This window comes from Gossypium hirsutum, chromosome A11 (assembly GCF_007990345.1).
Source record: "Gossypium hirsutum isolate 1008001.06 chromosome A11, Gossypium_hirsutum_v2.1, whole genome shotgun sequence".
NCBI classification, from domain to species: Eukaryota; Viridiplantae; Streptophyta; class Magnoliopsida; order Malvales; family Malvaceae; genus Gossypium; species Gossypium hirsutum.
The window spans coordinates 115447674-115467507 of record NC_053434.1 but is presented as its reverse complement, the minus strand read 5'-3'; the positions used below and the strand labels follow the sequence as shown (position 1 = coordinate 115467507).

General features: G+C 36.4%; 2 long non-coding RNA genes across 2 annotated transcripts; both read right to left on the bottom strand.

Moving 5' to 3' along the window:
* Nucleotides 1–342: 342 nt before the first annotated feature.
* On the bottom strand, nt 343–1082 carry LOC107886714 (uncharacterized). Its single transcript, XR_001680865.2, has 2 exons — nt 944–1082; nt 343–668 (listed from the first exon to the last, which is right to left on the bottom strand). It is a non-coding gene; the product is annotated as an uncharacterized lncRNA (long non-coding RNA).
* Nucleotides 1083–15180: 14098 nt separating this feature from the next.
* On the bottom strand, nt 15181–16102 carry LOC121209386 (uncharacterized). Its single transcript, XR_005904509.1, has 2 exons — nt 15978–16102; nt 15181–15700 (listed from the first exon to the last, which is right to left on the bottom strand). It is a non-coding gene; the product is annotated as an uncharacterized lncRNA (long non-coding RNA).
* Between the last annotated feature and the right edge of the window lie 3732 nt (nt 16103–19834).

The window sequence follows — 19834 nt, the reverse complement described above, 5'->3', positions numbered from 1 at the left end:
TATATCAAGAAATTTAAGAGAGGGGAACATGCTAAGATTAACATAAACTCGGAGAAAAGCAGATACCATTCACTACAATTGAGATTGCACTCCTTAATGTATAACTCTCCAACATGTAGGGGTGTTCAATCAGTTAACCGACTGATTAACCGGCCCGAACTACCATTAACCGAATTAACTGACCCTTTTAAACCCTTAATCGTTAACCGAACTGAAATTTTTTCAAAAAGAAATTAACTGAACTGAACTTTTTTAGTTAATTCGGTCGGTTAACCGAATTAACCGAAATTTATATATTTTTTATTTTTGGTTAAAACAAGTATAAAACATATTTCCAAAAAATTAACCGAACCGACTGAATACTTATATATTATAATATTATTTATTAAATTCGATTAACCGACCGATTTCAAACCAAATTACCGTTAACTGTTGTAGGCCAATTTTGGCCCGTTTACAAAATATCCAGGCCCATTAAACCATTTCACCCATCCTCAAACCCAAAACCTAAAATTAACCTAGCCCAACATCCAAGCCTAATCCCAAAACCCTAAACTCCCACTTGCCTCTTCCCACTCTCCCATGCTGTCTGCCACCAGCACCACTCCCACTCTCCCATGCTGTCTGCCACCAGCACCATCACACACCCCACCGTCCATGCCCATGCCCTGAAAACAAGCAAAACAGAAGCAAGAATAGAAAATAATAATAAAGTATGTAAAAATTAGGCCATATAAAAGCCACCCAAACAACAAACGAAAAGGAGGGAGGATGTACAAAAAGTTTGTATCAAAAACAAAAGAAAAAAGAAAAGCTTAGAAGGTGAAACTTCAATTTTTTTTCCTCTGTTATCTCAATCTTTCTGTTTATCTTTGCTTTGTTTTATTTTTTTTCATTAACTTACTTTAAAACGAAAAAGAATCAAGGAAGAAAAGAGTCTTACCGGATCTACCCCGTGGCCGCTCCCCTCTCCGTTCGGCACGGTGAACCGCCGGCGATGATGGGTGTTGAAACCTTAACTGAAGAAAGGAGGAAGAGATAAAAATGGGGGGTTTGGGAGCAGTTTTTCAGAAAAAAATATATAAAGGTTAAATGGTTTTAAAATAAAAAATTGAAAAGTCAAAAGGAAACGGCGCCACTAACTATGATTTGTATGTTTCTGCTTTTAGGGATATTTGTCCCCCTAGTCCCTCAACCTCTCCAGTGCTTTGCAATTTAGTGCTTTAGTTACCTTTTTCCTATGATTTTGCAATTTGGCCACCTAATTCTCTGAGGTTTTCAATTTAGCCCCGTACTAAGCACTGCGTCTTAATGATTGGGGATATTTCTGTTTTCGGTCCTCCCATGTTGCGCGCATATTGCAATCTGGTCCTCTCCTCCTTATTTTCTTTTTAAACTTTGTTTTTAGTTTAATTTTAGACCTGTTTTCGTTTTGTTTTTCGTTTTTTTATCTAAATATCCTTGTTATTTTCATATTATTATTATTATTATTATTATTATTATTATTATTATTATTATTATTGCACATTAGTGTATATCTTCATGTATGTATATATATGTAGTAATGTTTCTATTACTTTATTTTAATATTTTTATTATAATGGCTTTTGTGTTTCAATATTATTATTATTATTATTATATATCCTTGTTAGATGTATACATATATATATTACTGTTTTTAATACCTTTATTTTAATATCATTTTATTATATTTACCTTTTGGTATTGTATTACATGGTTATTATTATATTTATTAGTGAATGCCGCTTACCCCCCGTATATATTTTTAATACGTATTAATAGTCAATTTTTTTAATATATATTATATGAATAATTTATATATAATATTATGTATATATTTTAATATTATCAGTTATATATCTCTATACTATATGATTTCTAATACTATTATTTATATATATATTTTCTTAGTACCACATTATGTATATATCATGTATATATTTATTTTTACCCATATTGTATTTATTATTAATTTTAATACATTTATTTTATAATCCGTATGTATATACCTTTCTTATTTGTATTATTTGTGTATGTTGCATTATTGATTTTGTATTTATTATTTTCCCTATTGCTACTTATTATATTATTATTTGGTGTATATATATCTTTTACTATTATTAGTATAAATGTATTTTCCTTGTCCATAGTATTCCTAATATTATTGTATATGTTCAATTACACTATGTGTATTTGTATCTAGTATGTATATATTTAGTAATATTGCATATATATGTCTATTAGGCATTATATTTTCATACATCATGTATATATGTCATATATTATATTTTTGCATATTATCTTATGTATATATTACCTTATATTATTATTACTAAATGTACTTTATATTTGTTTATGTTTGGTTTTTATTTCCCTTTTAAATATTATTATTGTTTTGCTACTGCTCTAGTATTATGTTAATATTTTTCATTTGAAAATGTCACTGTTTGCATATTTGATTTATTTCAAATTCTTATTTCATGAATATTTTTTATGTTTTAATTACTAATCGAGGCAATACACTGATTTAACGTTAAGTCGTAAATTTCATCGCTATGTTGGATGGAATTTGTCGGCTCTTGTTAAAACGGTATATCCTTCTCAAAAATCAAAAATTGAAAGTTCTCGTCTTTTAAATTGGATCACGATTGGAATTTAAATTGAACTAACATTTTTGAAAATTAAGACAGCACATGTTTAACAAGATACCAATTTTGGGCGTCGCGAGGGTGCTAATACCTTCCTCGCGCGTAACCGACTCCCGAACTCAAATTTTCTCTGGATTCTTACGTAGACCTAAAATTACCTTTTTTTTAGAAAATTTAAAAATAAAATTTTCTTCTAAAAAGAGAATTTATTAGGTGTCCGATCACACCTAGAAAAAAAAATCGGTGGCGACTCCTTTTTCAAATAAAATCGAGATTCAGTTTTCACAAATTTTCAATAATTACTTCGACTAGCGCCCGTGCCCAATTTTTAGGTCGTTACATTAACTGAACTGTCAAAAAATTATTAACTGACCCCCGACCAAATTAATTCGGTTAATCAACCGATTAACCGAATTCGGTCTGTTAACCGAATTTATTCGGTTTTACCCGAAATTTGCACACCCCTACCAACATGTGGAAGTATAATTTAATTGGTATAGATATTATAACTACATAACTTAATATATTGGATTAGTGCCCGGGCTCCGTCCCTGTTAAGAGAAAGTAAACGCTACGCCTTCGTGAGTTAACTCGTTCCTCCGCACAGGCTAGTGAATACTTTCGGGTTACATATGACTTATGCTTTCGTGAGTTAACTTGTCCTCCGCATAGGCATAGTAAATGTTCCTCGAATGCTCGTAAGCCTATGATGGCCATGACCGAGGCTCTGTACTAATCTTAGTAGATGACAGTGCAGACGATTCGAGTACCCACCTAGAACCAAAACCGCATATAGTGAACCATACGAGCTATCCAATTAGAGCCATGCCGAACCTCTGTCCGCTTATAGTCATCAAAATAAGTACACGGGGAAAATGCCTTTTGCCTTTCATTTACACTGTTTATGCAAAATAATTGGATTAGGTAGTTTAATTTGTTTTTTAAATTATATTTGTTGTGTTTACTAACTAAGTTTGTTTGTTTTTACTTTTATTTTCAGCATGCATCATAGGCATCATATTAGGAAGGTGTTGATTAAAAGTTGGTTGCCAAAAACCGGGTTTCTGATGGAGGAGTCAATTACACAAATAACCGAGAAGAATGCCGTGGTTCGGGACTGGTCTCTAAAAATTCAGAGAGAAAAGGGGGATAGTCTAGTGGAAGGGTGTGTCGCTAATTTGCCCGAACATATAACTGTAAATGTTCGCCAAAATAACTTTGAGGATTTGGTTCGAATTTGGAATCAGTGGGATTCAGACACTAGAGACATTTTCACTGAGAGGTATGGAGATATAGCTCACCTGATCACCATCCGTGTAGACGAACAGTTGATTCAAGCCATGGTTCGGTTCTGGGACCCAGCTTATCAGTGTTTTACCTTCAATCAAGAAGACATGACTCCAACCATAGAAGAGTATGCTGCTTTACTCCGCATCGACAATGTACAATTCGGCAAAATATATGTGAAGGAGCCTAAGCCGATGATCTTCAAGAAAAAGTTAGTGAGACTGACAGACATGACTGATGCATGGGCCGAAAAACAGATAAAGAAGAAGAATGAAACCATTTGCATTCCATGGTCCTCCCTACGAGATTTGGCTCTGAACCATCCCAACATGCTGAAAAGGGTAAATCTATTCGCTTTGGCCATTTACGGCTTGGTCATTTTCCCAAAAGTTCTCGGACATCTCGAAGTTGCAGTAGTTGATTTCTTCGAAAGGTTAAAACAAGGAATCAACCCTGTCCCGACCATCCTAGCCGAGACCTTCAGGTCCCTGAGTAGTTGTCGAAGAAAAGGGGAGGGACGATTTATCGGATGCGCGCAGTTGCTCAATGTTTGGATTTTGAGTCACTTCTGGAAGGTAGAGCGCACTCTGTTCCATATGTTTTCTAAAACATTCTCCCCGCTAGAAGCTTACCTCAATAAAGAATGGCCGAAGAAAGTCACCGAGCAACATTGGGTATCAGTTTTTCAGAATCTTCGCGCCGAGAATATAACATGGAGAGCACCCTGGATCCGTCCTTCAGTTCTGCTATCCAAATGTGGAAGCCAAGATTGGGTACCTTTACTCGGGTTATGGGGAGGAGTTGGATATGCTCCGCTATTAGTCCAAAGGCAATTTTCTTCGCGACAATTCCTCCCCGCAACTGGAGGATTAGCACAGTTCGAGTTCGCTTTCGCGGGTGAAGGATATATGAAGAGAGTCCGAGACACTGCAAAGTATTGGAAGGAAATTCATTTCATGGAATTAGCTTTGTATGTTGATACCCTTACCCAAGATTACGACATATGGAGGAAGCAACGGGTAAATAGTCAGCAAATCTCATCAACAAACTACACCATCCAGAATCCTTTCTCGGAGGAAACGCCGTCTGAGCTAGAAATGGCAAGACAAGAATTCGAACGAGAAAAGGCCAAGATGTCTCGGGACCTTAGTGCCCTTCAAGAAGAAAACTATCAAATGAAGATTGAAGTTCAGGTTGAAAGGTCCAGGACTGAAAAAGTACAAAGAGAAGCCGAGATTGTGAGAAACGACTTAAGGGACCTTCATTTGGAAAACAAGAAATTAAGAAACACTATAAAGAATAGCGGGTTGGGCAAGTCGACAGTAGAATGGAAGGAAGAAATTAGCAATATCAAGGGAGGAATGGAGTTTTGGAAGGGAAAAGCAAAGAAAGAAGAGGAAAAGGCTGCGCGTGCTGTGATAGAGTTAAGAAGGAAGAACGCCAAGTATAAAATAGTGACTGCAAAATTGGCAAATAGTCAGTCTGAACATCAAGAATTAAAAAGGAAAACACGAGATCTAGAAAATATGCTGCAATCTCGTCAACAACAATTAGATAACCTCTTGAAGGCTCTAGAAGAAAAGAGTGAGCAATACGATAGGGACATTCACGCGTATGAAGGAACTCTCAAAGAAAAAGAAATGCAACTTGACTTCTTGATCAATGAAATTCGTAAAGCGGCTATACAAGTTGTTCAATTATCAGATGAAGCCAAAGTTCTCAGTTGCCAATTCCCTCCGAGCCAAAGATCGAGCCTATCAGAGTTTTTAGAGCAAGTGAAGAAACAAGGCAATGTGGCTAGGAAATTTGTGTAACTGTTGGAAAAATGAGAACTTTGTGTAATAGACTATGTTGATAAATGAAATGCCTAAATATGGGGCTATCTTGAAATCAACACCAATTTCTTGCATTTCATTCATAACTTACATTCATTTGACATTCATGCATTCATTCATGCATCAATTCATTCATTGCATATCCCATACTCGTTCGCTGAGATTAAAGCGTACAATTCGCAGTTGCCAGACTTCAAGACTGGAACCACGTCATCCGTATAAAACGCGCCGACAAGCTAGAGTAATGGAGAATGAATTCAATGAGAGAATTGAAATGATGGAAAGGGCTCAAAAGGAATTACAAGAGCAACTGGCCAAATCGCAACAAGAGACGAGAGACCTAATGGTGAGATCTCGAGAGGAATCGCTCGAGCAAAGAGATCAGATGGCTAAAATGATGGAGATGATGACAACTTTGGTCAAAGGAAAGGGACCCATGCAGAACTCCGATGTTATGGAACCTCGGTCAAGAATTCACCATGATCAAGATCCATTCTATCCCCCGGGATTCACTCCACCGCCCGCATATACAATACAAAGAGGGTATACTCAAGAGGAACCCACTGGCTTGGAACATCGACCTATGCCACCTGCTCCACCCACTAATTTGGGGCAAGGAATGTTAGCGTTGAACCTAGAGGCTAGTCCTGCCAATCCACTAGTTCCAGATCTGGATGACCCAGCAGAGGTAGCCAAGTTGAAATTGGATAACCATGACGCAAAATATAGGAGTCTAGAGGAAAGACTCAAAGCAATAGAAGGCACTGAAGTCTTCTCCGCACTAGGTGCCAAAGAACTCAGTTTGGTACCTGATCTAATTTTGCCTCCGAAGTTCAAAGTGCCTGACTTTGAGAAGTATGATGGGACAAGGTGCCCAAAAGCACATCTCATTATGTTCTATCGAAAGATGACCGGTTATGTGAACAAGGATAAACTACTCATACATTGCTTTCAAGATAGTCTAACGGGGTCAGCTCTTCGGTGGTACAATCAACTTAGTAGAGAAAAGATTCGATCCTGGAAGGACTTGGCGTCAGCATTTTGCGAGCAGTACAAGCATGTATCGGATATAGTGCCAGACCGTATGACCTTGCAAATGATGGAGAAAAAGCCATCAGAGACCTTTAGACAGTATGCGCAGAGATGGAGAGACGTCTCAACTCAAGTGGAACCCCCACTAACAAAAACGGAGATAACCGTTCTCTTTATCAATACTTTAAAGGCACCGTTTTATGACAAATTAGTGGGAAATGCCACGAAAGATTTCGCGGATATTGTAATATCCGGTGAACTCATAGAGAATGCCGTCAAGAGCGGTAGAATAGAAGGATTAGAAGGCTCAAGAAAAGTAGCACCCTTAAGGAAGAAAGAGCCAGAAGCCCTCATGGTGGGAACTGGGAGTCGTTACATTCCCAATTCGTATCCTAATCAACCCCGACCTCGAGATTATCCACCCTCGAATTTCCATTATCCCCCTCAAACCCCTTATTACCAAACACCACATCCGTCCTGCCCCATATACACCACGAACAACCAAAGACCCGTCACCACTTTCCCACAAAACACGGTACCCGCCCAAAGCCAACCCAGAAATGAACCAAGACCATCAAGGCCTAATCCCGAGAGATCGCAATTTACCCCCATCCCTGTGTTGTATGGGGAATTGTACCCAAAACTTTTAGAAAAACAGCTAATTTCTCCCCATTACATGGCACCCCTTAAACCTCCATACCCAAAGTGGTACGATCCAAACGCTAGTTGTGCATACCACGCAGAGAACCAAGGGCACTCTATTGAGAACTGTCTCGCTTTCAAAAGGAGAGTTCAAGGACTCATTGACGCGGGTATCCTACGATTCGATAGTGCTAGTAACGCCACGAGGAACCCGTTCCTTAACCATACCGAAGGGAATGTGAGCACAGTGGGGAAAGAGGATGAATGGAAGGTCAGAAGATGTGTGGCAGAAATAAGGACGTCTCTGCAGAAAATCTGGGAGGTATTAGTTAAGAAAGGATTGCTCTGTCACTCTGATAGAGTTTTTGGAGAAGAAGGTCAAAGTTTTTGCAATTTTCATGGGATTGTTGGGCACGACATTCAGTCGTGCGAGGACTTTAAAAGGTTACTTCAAGACCGGATGAATAATAAGGAGATCAAGGTCCTTAACAAGAGTGAAGATGCCAACGAAAGAGAAGTATGCGTCTCTGATAGCCAATCATCAGGGCCCCCTTATAGTGCTAATCGACCGTTGGTAATTTATTACGACGCGATGAGAGAGCCATTGAAACCACAGATGGTAATTGAAGTACCATCTCCTTTCCCGTATAAGGACAACAAAACAGTACCGTGGAGATATGATGTTAATATCGTTACACCGGAAGTTGAAAAGTCCAAAGCCATAATTGAAGATGTTGGGGAGGTTGGTCATTTTACTCGAAGTGGACGATGCTATTCTAAAGAAGTTGAACCGGTAAAGAAAAGTAGCGACTCGAAGCAAAAAGGGAAAGCAGTGATGCACGAGGTCGAAGTCAAGCAAGAAATTCCACCCGTGCAAGAAACTAAAAAGCCTGTGAATGAGGAAGAAGCTCAAGAATTCTTGAAATTTATTAAGCACAGCGAATATAGTGTGGTGGAACAACTGAGCAAGCAGCCAGCACGAATCTCAGTTCTATCTCTACTGTTAAATTCAGAGCCACACCGGAACGCTTTATTGAAGGTGTTAAATCAAGCTTACGTGGCCAACAACATATCTGTCGAAAAGCTTGATAGGTGGGTAAACAATCTGAATGCGGACAACTTCATCTCTTTTAGTGATGATGAGATACCGCTAAATGATAGAGGTTCGGTGAAAGCGCTGCATATCACGACCCGCTGCAAGGGCTACATAATACCGAACGTACTCATCGATAATGGGTCAGCATTAAATGTTATGCCATTGGCTACACTTTCCAGAATACCGATAGATTTGTCCTACTTAAAGCCCTGTCATTCCACGGTAAGGGCCTTCGACGGGACGAGGCGTGAAGTCATGGGAAAGATCGAAATCCCTTTGGAAGTGGGCCCCTATATATATGAGGTCGAATTCCAAGTCATGGACATTACACCCTCTTATAACTGCCTTTTGGGAAGACCTTGGATTCATTCTGCTGGAGCAGTCCCATCATCCCTCCATCAAAAAGTGAAATTCATCATGGATGGTTGTTTGGTCACAGTCGAGGGCGAAGAAGACATCATTGCATCTATCTCTACTGATGCGCCATACCTGGAAGTAAGCAAGGATGCAGTGGAATGTTCCTTTCGATCCCTTGAATTCATCAATGCCACTTTCGTCGCTGAGGGAAATAGAATTCCAATGCCAAAACTGTCGAGAAATACCAGAATGGGTGTCAAGTTGACCGTAGGAAGGGGAGCTCGTGCGAGAAGAGGTTTAGGGAGATATATGCAAGGAATAGTGAGGGCTTTAAAGCCAGTGCACCACAAGGCCCGATACGGTTTGGGGTTCCAGCCTGACATGCGCCAAAGAAGAAGACAGTGGAAGAAGGATCAAGAAAGAAGAATTGCAAGAACTTTGGGCCGAAAACCAGAATGGGAACCAATAGAGTACCTTCCTTTGTCAAAAATATTTACATCTGCGGGAATGATGTACCCTGGACAAGAGGATCCACGAAACATGCTGGGATTAATTGAAAAGGATTTTCAGAATGTTTGTATAAATGTCATTGACAAAGAAGCTGGTGCAAGTAAAGATGTCTCGAGGATACGCCATTGCCCTCCTGGTTTCATGTTGAACAATTGGATTGCTGAGGAGCTTCTTGTAGTTTATAAGCCTTCAGAGTAATGCTAAACATCAACCTTCTATTGTGTCCTTAGATATAATAGAGTTCTTTTGTAAGAATTTGCATTCGCTCTTTATCATTTAAATGAATATCAATGAAGATGCATTTTGTCACGATTTTTCGCATTATCACTAATTTCATAATCATTTTCTCATTTCATAGCCTATCCTTACATTTGCCTCATTGCCATGACATAACATTTTGTTTGTTGTTTCCAATACTTGGATGTCCCCCGATAGCTTCCTTTTCCATTCAACTTTTAGGTGCTCAGATATTGACGACATGAATAAGCCCGTTACGAATCTTGAAATTGATTTTGAGAAGGCTGTTTGCTTAGGAGAATTTGAAGCCGAAGAAAATGCTGAAGATTATGTCTCGTCTCCTGAATTGTTAAGAATGGTGGAACAAGAGGATAAACAGGTTCTGCCTCATGAAGAATCTGTAGAAACAATAAATTTGGGCACTGAAGAGAGGAAACAAGAAGTGAAGATTGGGACTTCTATTTCAGAAAGTACCAGGCGTAGTTTGATCACTTTACTCCGCGAATACAAAGATGTTTTCGCGTGGTCATACCAGGACATGCCAAGGCTAGATGAAGATTTAGTGGTCCATAAGCTCCCATTAAAGCCAGAATGCAAGCCCATCCAGCAAAAATTAAGACGGATGAGGCCCGAAATGCTGTTGAAAATAAAAGAGGAAGTCAAGAAGCAATTTGACGCTGGCTTCCTACAAGCCTCCAAATATCCAGAATGGGTGGCTAACATAGTCCCGGTACCAAAGAAAGATGGAAAAGTACGAATGTGCGTGGATTACCGTGACCTAAATCGAGCAAGCCCAAAAGATAATTTTCCCTTGCCACATATTGACACGTTGGTGGACAACACAGCAAAACATTCATTGTTTTCTTTCATGGATGGATTCTCGGGGTATAATCAGATCAAGATGGCTTCTGAGGATATGGAGAAAACTACCTTCATAACAATGTGGGGAACGTTCTGCTACAAGGTGATGCCATTCGGGTTAAAGAATGCTGGGGCAACATATCAGAGGGCTATGGTGACGTTATTCCATGACATGATGCATAAAGAAATAGAGGTCTACGTCGACGATATGATTGCTAAATCTCGAGGAGAAGAAGAGCATGTAATGAACCTCAAGAAGTTGTTCGAAAGGCTGAGAAAGTTTCAGCTAAAGCTTAATCCAGCCAAATGTACATTCGGGGCTACCTCGGGAAAGTTGCTAGGCTTCATTGTCAGTGAAAGAGGTATCGAAGTTGATCCAGATAAAATAAAAGCCATCCAAGAATTACCACCTCCGCGCACGCAAAAGGAAGTTAGAGGATTTTTAGGGAGATTAAATTACATCGCCCGATTTATCGCTCAACTTACCAACCAATGCGACCCAATCTTTCGGCTTCTTCGAAAACATAACCCGGGAGAATGGAACGAGGAATGCCAAGTGACCTTTGATAAGATAAAATAATATTTGTCCAGTCCTCCAGTGCTAGTACCGCCAACTCCGGGAAGACCATTAATTTTGTATCTGACAGTGTTCAAAGTTCAATGGGTTGCGTACTGGGACAACATGACGAGTCAGGAAAGAAAGAAAAGGCGATCTACTACCTCAGCAAAAAGTTCACTGAATATGAGGCAAAATATTCGTCCGTTGAGAAATATTGTTGCGCTCTGGTTTGGGTAGCTCGGAGACTCAGACAATATATGTTGTATCACACGACATGGCTAATTTCAAAGCTGGACCCAATAAAATACATGATGGAATCACCGGCACTATCAGGAAGAATGGCACGATGGCAGCTCCTCCTTTCGGAATATGACATTGCCTATGTAAGTCAGAAGTCAATAAAAGGGAGCGCAATAGCTGACTTCTTAGCAACTCGAACGATAGAGGAATATGAGCCTTTAAGATTCGATTTCCCAGATGAAGACTTAATGTGCATCACAAAAATAGAATCCGAGTCATCAAAAGAGAAGTCATGGAAGATGTGCTTTGATGGTGCGTCAAATGCTTTAGGGCATGGAATTGGAGCAATCCTGGTATCACCAGACGAGAATCATTATCCGTTCACTGCAAGACTGAACTTCTTCTGTACCAATAATATCGCAGAATATGAGGCCTGTATCATGGGGCTTCGTGCAGCTATCGAACGAAACATCGAGATCTTAGAGGTGTATAGGGACTCAGCCCTAGTGATTTACCAAATCCGTGGAGAATGGGAAGTGAAGGACTCAAAATTGATTAAGTACAGCGATTTAGTGGCTGGATTGATCAAGGAATTCAAAGAAATAACTTTTCATTACTTCCCACGAGAAGAGAACCAATTGGCTGATGCCCTAGCCACTTTGGCTTCAATGTTCAAAGCAAGTAGAGAAGCAGAAATAATGCCCCTCAAAATGAGCATATACGAGGTCCCTGCACACTGTTGTAGCATTGAGAAAGAAGTAGACGGACGGCCTTGGTTCCATGATATCTTAGAATATATCAAGAATCAAAGGTATCCCGAACAAACGAATGAGAACGATAAAAGAACAATTAGAAGAATGGCAGCGGGATTTGTTCTTGATGGGGATATCCTGTATAAAAGAGGAAAGGATCAGATGCTTTTGAGATGTGTGGATGATTTTGAAGCCAGAAAAATACTTGAAGAGGTCCATGAGGGAATTTGCGGAACGCATGCCAATGGTTTCAATATGGCCAGAAAGATCATGAGACTCGGTTATTATTGGCTGACAATGGAAAGTGACTGCATCAATTTTGCCAGAAAATGCCACAAATGTCAAATCTACAGCGATAAAATTCATGTAGCCCCTTCACCCCTTCATGTCATGACTTCTCCGTGGCCTTTTTCTATGTGGGGCATGGATGTCATAGGGCCAATTTCTCCAAAAGCTTCAAATGGACATCGATTCATTTTAGTGGTTATCGATTACTTCACAAAATGGATTGAAGCCGCTTCGTTTGCCAATATGACGAAGACTGCAGTGTGCAAGTTTTTGAAAAAGGAAATCATTTGCCGATATGGTTTGCCTGAAAGAATCATCTCAGATAATGCCACGAATCTGAACAATAAGATGATGAAAGAAGTGTGCGAGCAGTTCCAAATAAAGCATCATAATTCCTCGCCCTATCACCCAAAGATGAACGGGGCTGTTGAAGCAGCTAACAAGAACATTAAGAGGATCATTGGGAAAATGACTGAGACATATAAAGATTGGCACGAGAAACTTCCATTTGCTTTGTTTGCATATCGCACATCTGTGCGAACATCTACGGGAGCAACTCCTTTCTCTCTAGTCTATGGAATGGAAGCTGTGCTACCTATCGAGGTTGAGATCCCCTCTCTGCGAGTATTGATGGAATCAAAGTTAGAAGAAGCAGAATGGGTTCGAGCTCGATATGATCAGTTGAACCTCATTGAAGAAAAACGTCTAAGGGCAATTTGTCATGGGCAAATGTACCAAAAGAGAATGATCGCAGCCCATGACAAGAAGGTACGACCAAGAGAGTTCCATGAAGGAGAACTCGTTCTGAGAAAGATTCTCCCAATACAAAAAGACCTGCGAGGAAAATGGGCACCAAATTGGGAAGGACCATACGTTGTAAAAAAGGCATTCTCAGGAGGAGCTTTAATCCTTACCGAGATGGATGGGAAGGAGTTACCGAATCCGGTGAATTCAGATGCGGTGAAGAAATATTATGCTTAAGATGAAACCCGAAAAGGGCATCTTAAAAAAAAGGATTAGGGCAAAAACCCGAAAAGGGCGTCTTGATTAGTACAAAAAGATTAGGATGAAAACCCGAGAGGGCGTCCTAATGAAACAAACCTGGCGGTCGAACGATAGGTCAAGTAGTGAGACTACAGTATTTAAAGCACTTCTAAAAGCTCGAAATTTTCTACGCAAGAAGCCATGCTCGAAAAGATTATTGATTGAGGAACGTGGAAAAGTTCATGTGTTGAATATCTAGAGCATTTATATCCGTTGAATACGACCTTTTCTTTCTTTTTGACATTTTTACTCTCATTGGTTAACTTTCTTTGTTTGCCACACTTGAAATAAAGGAATATGAGATATCCTTTGTGTCCCTACCTGACCATTTTCATGCATCTCATTATGTGTTTATTTAATGATAAATAGTGAAATGACATACTCTAAACAAAAGAAATGTCAAGCATTACCCGGATAAGAATTTGATAAGTGCAAGATCTTCAAAGCAAGAACAAAGTTTAACCAAGGGCAAAAAGGGTGATATCTGAGAAACGTCGATTACTCGTAAAGCTCGAAGACAGGTATGAGGCCTGAAGAGAAGGTCGAGAATCAAAGCAATGAACGCAGATCCTCAACAATCATGGCGAAAATGACATACGACCAATATGCTTAAGGAGCACTGCATAATCATGTAGGCATAAAGGCATTTAAGACAAACATGTGCATATCATGATGACATCATGCATGGCATTTACAGGTAATCCAGTAAAGCAAGAAATCTTGAATGAGAGTCGCACTGAATCAAAGGAAAAGATATCCGAGTTCTACCAAAGAACTGGTTTTGGTATTTTGATGTTTAATATTCATGCTTTCCAAGGAAAATCAACTCATATTGCGAGAAATGAGTTGAGCCTCAAGACACGTTGAGGTATTTTTAAATTTTTGCGAGAAGTGAGTTGAGCCTCGGGGCACGCCGAGGTATTTTTAGTTTATGTTTTAAATTGACTCATATTGTGAGAGGTGAGTTAAGCCTTTTAATTTTTGTTTTTCAAAATCAACTCATATTGCGAGAAATGAGTTGAGCCTCAAGACACGTTGAGGTATTTTTAAATTTTTAAAAAAAATCAACTAATATTGCGAGAAGTGAGTTGAGCCTCGGGGCACGCCGAGGTATTTTTAGTTTATGTTTTAAATTGACTCATATTGCGAGAGGTGAGTTAAGCCTTTTAATTTTTGTTTTTCAAAATCAACTCATATTGCGAGAAATGAGTTGAGCCTCAAGACACGTTGAGGTATTTTTAAATTTTTTAAAAAAAATCAACTCATATTGCGAGAAATGAGTTGAGCCTCGGGGCACGCCGAGGTATTTTTAGTTTATGTTTTAAATTGACTCATATTGCGAGAGGTGAGTTAAGCCTTTTAATTTTTGTTTTTCAAAAATCAACTCATATTGCAAGAGGTGAGTTGAGCCTCGGCTCACATGCTGAGGTATTTTCAATTTATGTTTTTTTCAATCTATGCTTTTCAAAAATCAACTCGTATTGCGAGAGGCGAGTTGAGCCTCAAGACATACTTAAGTATTGTCAATTTTTTGTATGTTTCAAAAATCAACTCATATTGCGAGAGATGAATTGAGCCTCAGGACACGCTGAATGAGTTGAGCTCAGGATCACATATCGAGTAAAGAATAAGATTAGGGCTGATTGAAGTCACCAGATTTTGTTTCCTTGAAGTTACAGTGGAGCTGATCAAGGATATTAGATGATGTCCTTCTAAAGTTACAGAAGAGAAGACCACAAGCCTTATCTGACTAAAGCAACAAAAGAGCAAATTGAAGCTGTTAATCTTATATTTCTGAAGTCACAGTAAAGCAGATCGAAGTTACAAATCTTATATCCTTGAAGTTACATTGAAGTAGATTGAAGCCACAAAGCATATATCAGAAGAGGTAATGGATTGAACCAAAGCTACAAGATACGGAGGACTAAAAAGAGACTACCTGGATGAGAAGATCACCAAAAGAAGTCAAAACTTAGCGAGACCGAGCAAAATTGGCCTTTCTTTGTATCTTTGCTCTATTCCCGTTACACGACAATAAGCAAAGAGGGGCAGCTGTTGTAGGCCAATTTTGGCCCGTTTACAAAATACCCAGGCCCATTAAACCATTTAACCCATCCTCAAACCCAAAACCTAAAATTAACCTAGCCCAACATCCAAGCCCAATCCCAAAACCCTAAACTCCCACTTGCCTCTTCCCACTCTCCCATGCTGTCTGCCACCAGCACCACTCCCACTCTCCCATGCTGTCTGCCACCAGCACCATCACACACCCCACCGTCCATGCCCATGCCCTGAAAACAAGCAAAACAGAAGCAAGAATAGAAAATAATAATAAAGTATGTAAAAATTAGGCCATATAAAAGCCACCCAAACAACAAACGAAAAGGAGGGAGGATGTACAAAAAGTTTGTATCAAAAACAAAAAAAAAAAAGAAAAGCTTAGAAGGTGAAACTTCAATTTTTTTCCTCTGTTATCTCAATCTTTCTGTTTATCTTTGCTTTGTTTTATTTTTTTTTTCATTAACTTACTTTAAAACGAAAAAGAATCAAGGAAGAAAAGAGTCTTACCGGATCTACCCCGTGGCCGCTCCCCTCTCCGTTCGGCACGGTGAACCGCCGGCGATGATGGGTGTTGAAACCTTAACTGAAGAAAGGAGGAAGAGATAAAAAGGGGGGTTTGGGAGCAGTTTTTCAGAAAAAAATATATAAAGGTTAAATGGTTTTAAAATAAAAAATTGAAAAGTCAAAAGGAAACGGCGCCACTAACTATGATTTGTATGTTTCAGCTTTTAGGGATATTTGTCCCCCTGGTCCCTCAACCTTTCCAGTGCTTTGCAATTTAGTGCTTTAGTTACCTTTTTCCTATGATTTTGCAATTTGGCCACCTAATTCTCTGAGGTTTTCAATTTAGCCCCGTACCAAGCACTGCGTCTTAATGATTGGGGATATTTCTGTTTTCGGTCCTCCCATGTTGCGCGCATATTGCAATCTGGTCCTCTCCTCCTTATTTTCTTTTTAAACTTTGTTTTTAGTTTAATTTTAGACCTGTTTTCGTTTTGTTTTTCGTTTTTTTATCTAAATATCCTTGTTATTTTCATATTATTAATATTATTATTATTTATTATTATTATTATTATTATTATTATTATTGCACATTAGTGTATATCTTCATGTATGTATATATATGTAGTAATGTTTCTATTACTTTATTTTAATATTTTTATTATAATGGCTTTTGTGTTTCAATATTATTATTATTATTATATATCCTTGTTAGATGTATACATATATATATTACTGTTTTTAATACCTTTATTTTAATATCATTTTATTATATTTACCTTTTGGTATTGTATTACATGGTTATTATTATATTTATTAGTGAATGCCGCTTACCCCCCGTATATATTTTTAATACGTATTAATAGTCAATTTTTTTAATATATATTATATGAATAATTTATATATAATATTATGTATATATTTTAATATTATCAGTTATATATCTCTATACTATATGATTTCTAATACTATTATTTATATATATATTTTCTTAGTACCACATTATGTATATATCATGTATATATTTATTTTTACCCATATTGTATTTATTATTAATTTTAATACATTTATTTTATAATCCGTATGTATATACCTTTCTTATTTGTATTATTTGTGTATGTTGCATTATTGATTTTGTATTTATTATTTTCCCTATTGCTACTTATTATATTATTATTTGGTGTATATATATCTTTTACTATTATTAGTATAAATGTATTTTCCTTGTCCATAGTATTCCTAATATTATTGTATATGTTCAATTACACTATGTGTATTTGTATCTAGTATGTATATATTTAGTAATATTGCATATATATGTCTATTAGGCATTATATTTTCATACATCATGTATATATGTCATATATTATATTTTTGCATATTATCTTATGTATATATTACCTTATATTATTATTACTAAATGTACTTTATATTTGTTTATGTTTGGTTTTTATTTCCCTTTTAAATATTATTATTGTTTTGCTACTGCTCTAGTATTATGTTAATATTTTTCATTTGAAAATGTCACTGTTTGCATATTTGATTTATTTCAAATTCTTATTTCATGAATATTTTTTATGTTTTAATTACTAATCGAGGCAATACACTGATTTAACGTTAAGTCGTAAATTTCATCGCTATGTTGGATGGAATTTGTCGGCTCTTGTTAAAACGGTATATCCTTCTCAAAAATCAAAAATTGAAAGTTCTCGTCTTTTAAATTGGATCACGATTGGAATTTAAATTGAACTAACATTTTTGAAAATTAAGACAGCACATGTTTAACAAGATACCAATTTTGGGCGTCGCGAGGGTGCTAATACCTTCCTCGCGCGTAACCGACTCCCGAACTCGAATTTTCTCTGGATTCTTACGTAGACCTAAAATTACCTTTTTTTAGAAAATTTAAAAATAAAATTTTCTTCTAAAAAGAGAATTTATTAGGTGTCCGATCACACCTAGAAAAAAAAATCGGTGGCGACTCCTTTTTCAAATAAAATCGAGATTCAGTTTTCAAATTTTCAATAATTACTTCGACTAGCGCCCGTGCCCAATTTTTAGGTCGTTACATTAACTGAACTGTCAAAAAATTATTAACTGACCCCCGACCAAATTAATTCGGTTAATCAACCGATTAACCGAATTCGGTCTGTTAACCGAATTTATTCGGTTTTACCCGAAATTTGCACACCCCTACCAACATGTGGAAGTATAATTTAATTGGTATAGATATTATAACTACATAACTTAATATATTGGATTAGTGCCAATGGCCTCTAACACTAATGATTTTGAAAAATTATCATATTTGAATCAACAAATTTTGACAACAAATATATTTGAATTATGATGTATTGGTTGCAAATAATACGATATAACATACTACTAGAAGAGCCACTCAAATGGATTTTCTCTCCCTGCATTTACTTAATCAAAATTCATCATTTACCTGTAAGTTGTAACAACATGATAGAAAAGGAAAGGAAGGTTAGATGCTGTGGTTTTTATTTTAATGAAATAGATTAAAATTTATGCTTTAGAAACATTCAATTTGATTTAAGGGTTAAAAGCATTTTAATTCTTATAATTCTTATATTAAAAGTATTTTTTATTTTATTTTAAGGTTTAAATTGTTATAAATTTATTGTATCACTTTAATTTTGGATCGTTTTTAAATAGAATTCTTATATTTTGATTGTAGTCTAATTTCATCTAGAAAATTCATTTAAATTATTTTAATATGAATAATTTTGGTTTAAATTATTTTTTTGTCCAGTCAAACCAAATTAATACATTTTTAATTAAGTTCAATTTAGTTTAAAAGTTTTTTGAATTAAATGATGAAAGTAAATATAAATATTGATGTGTGCCTTAAAACTTTAAATTAAAATTTTAAAATGTAAAATATCATACAAAATGATTTGAAAAAATATTCAAGTTTCACAAACACATTTAATTATTTTATGCATTATGTCTACAACGAATCTTTATAAAATAATTTAAAAATAATAAAAGATAGAAGAGAATTAAAAGAAATTTTTGTTTTTATACTTCAATTTATAAGAGTTTTTATGTCACTTCACAAAGATATTTCTGTCTATTATAAACAATTGTATCTTTTTAACAATAAATATAATTATTCAATAGATATGTATTTGAAAAAAATATTATTAAATAATATAACTTTTGATAATAAAAAACATAACTCATCATTATAAATAGTGAAAACTATTTATTAATAACCAAGTGATATAACTTTTAGATCATTTTGAACATTTCACTTATAACTATTGAAACAATATAAATATTTAAAAAATATTTCGACGACAAGAGTCGTAATATATATACCACTATGACACATGTAATTTTTCTATAATTTCAACGTATAAAATGATGATGATAATAATGCCAATGGAACTAATGGTATTTTGAGATTTGAATATAAAACTTGAAAATACTATTAGGACAACGGTAATTAATGTTGGCTCAAAATTAGACCTATTCATAGATCAGATTATCCGGCCCGGTTCGAAAAGTGAGAAGGTTTGGGTAAAAATATAAGCTCGAAAAATGGGTTTAGAAAATGGTTCGAGCCTCAAGCAAGGCTTTCTTGACTCGAGCCCGACCCGGCCCGAATATGAAAAAAAAATGTTGTTTTTGCTGTTTTTCAATTCTTTTCTTGCTTTTTTTTTGTTTTTTTCACTATTTTACTACCATTTCACAATTATATTACTACTATTTTTTGTTATTATTTGTATATTATATAACTCTTATTTTATTATTACTTTTATTACTATTCTTCACATTTTCTTGTTAAGTTACATTTATATTAGTGTTATTTAAGTATACATATTTTTTAATTT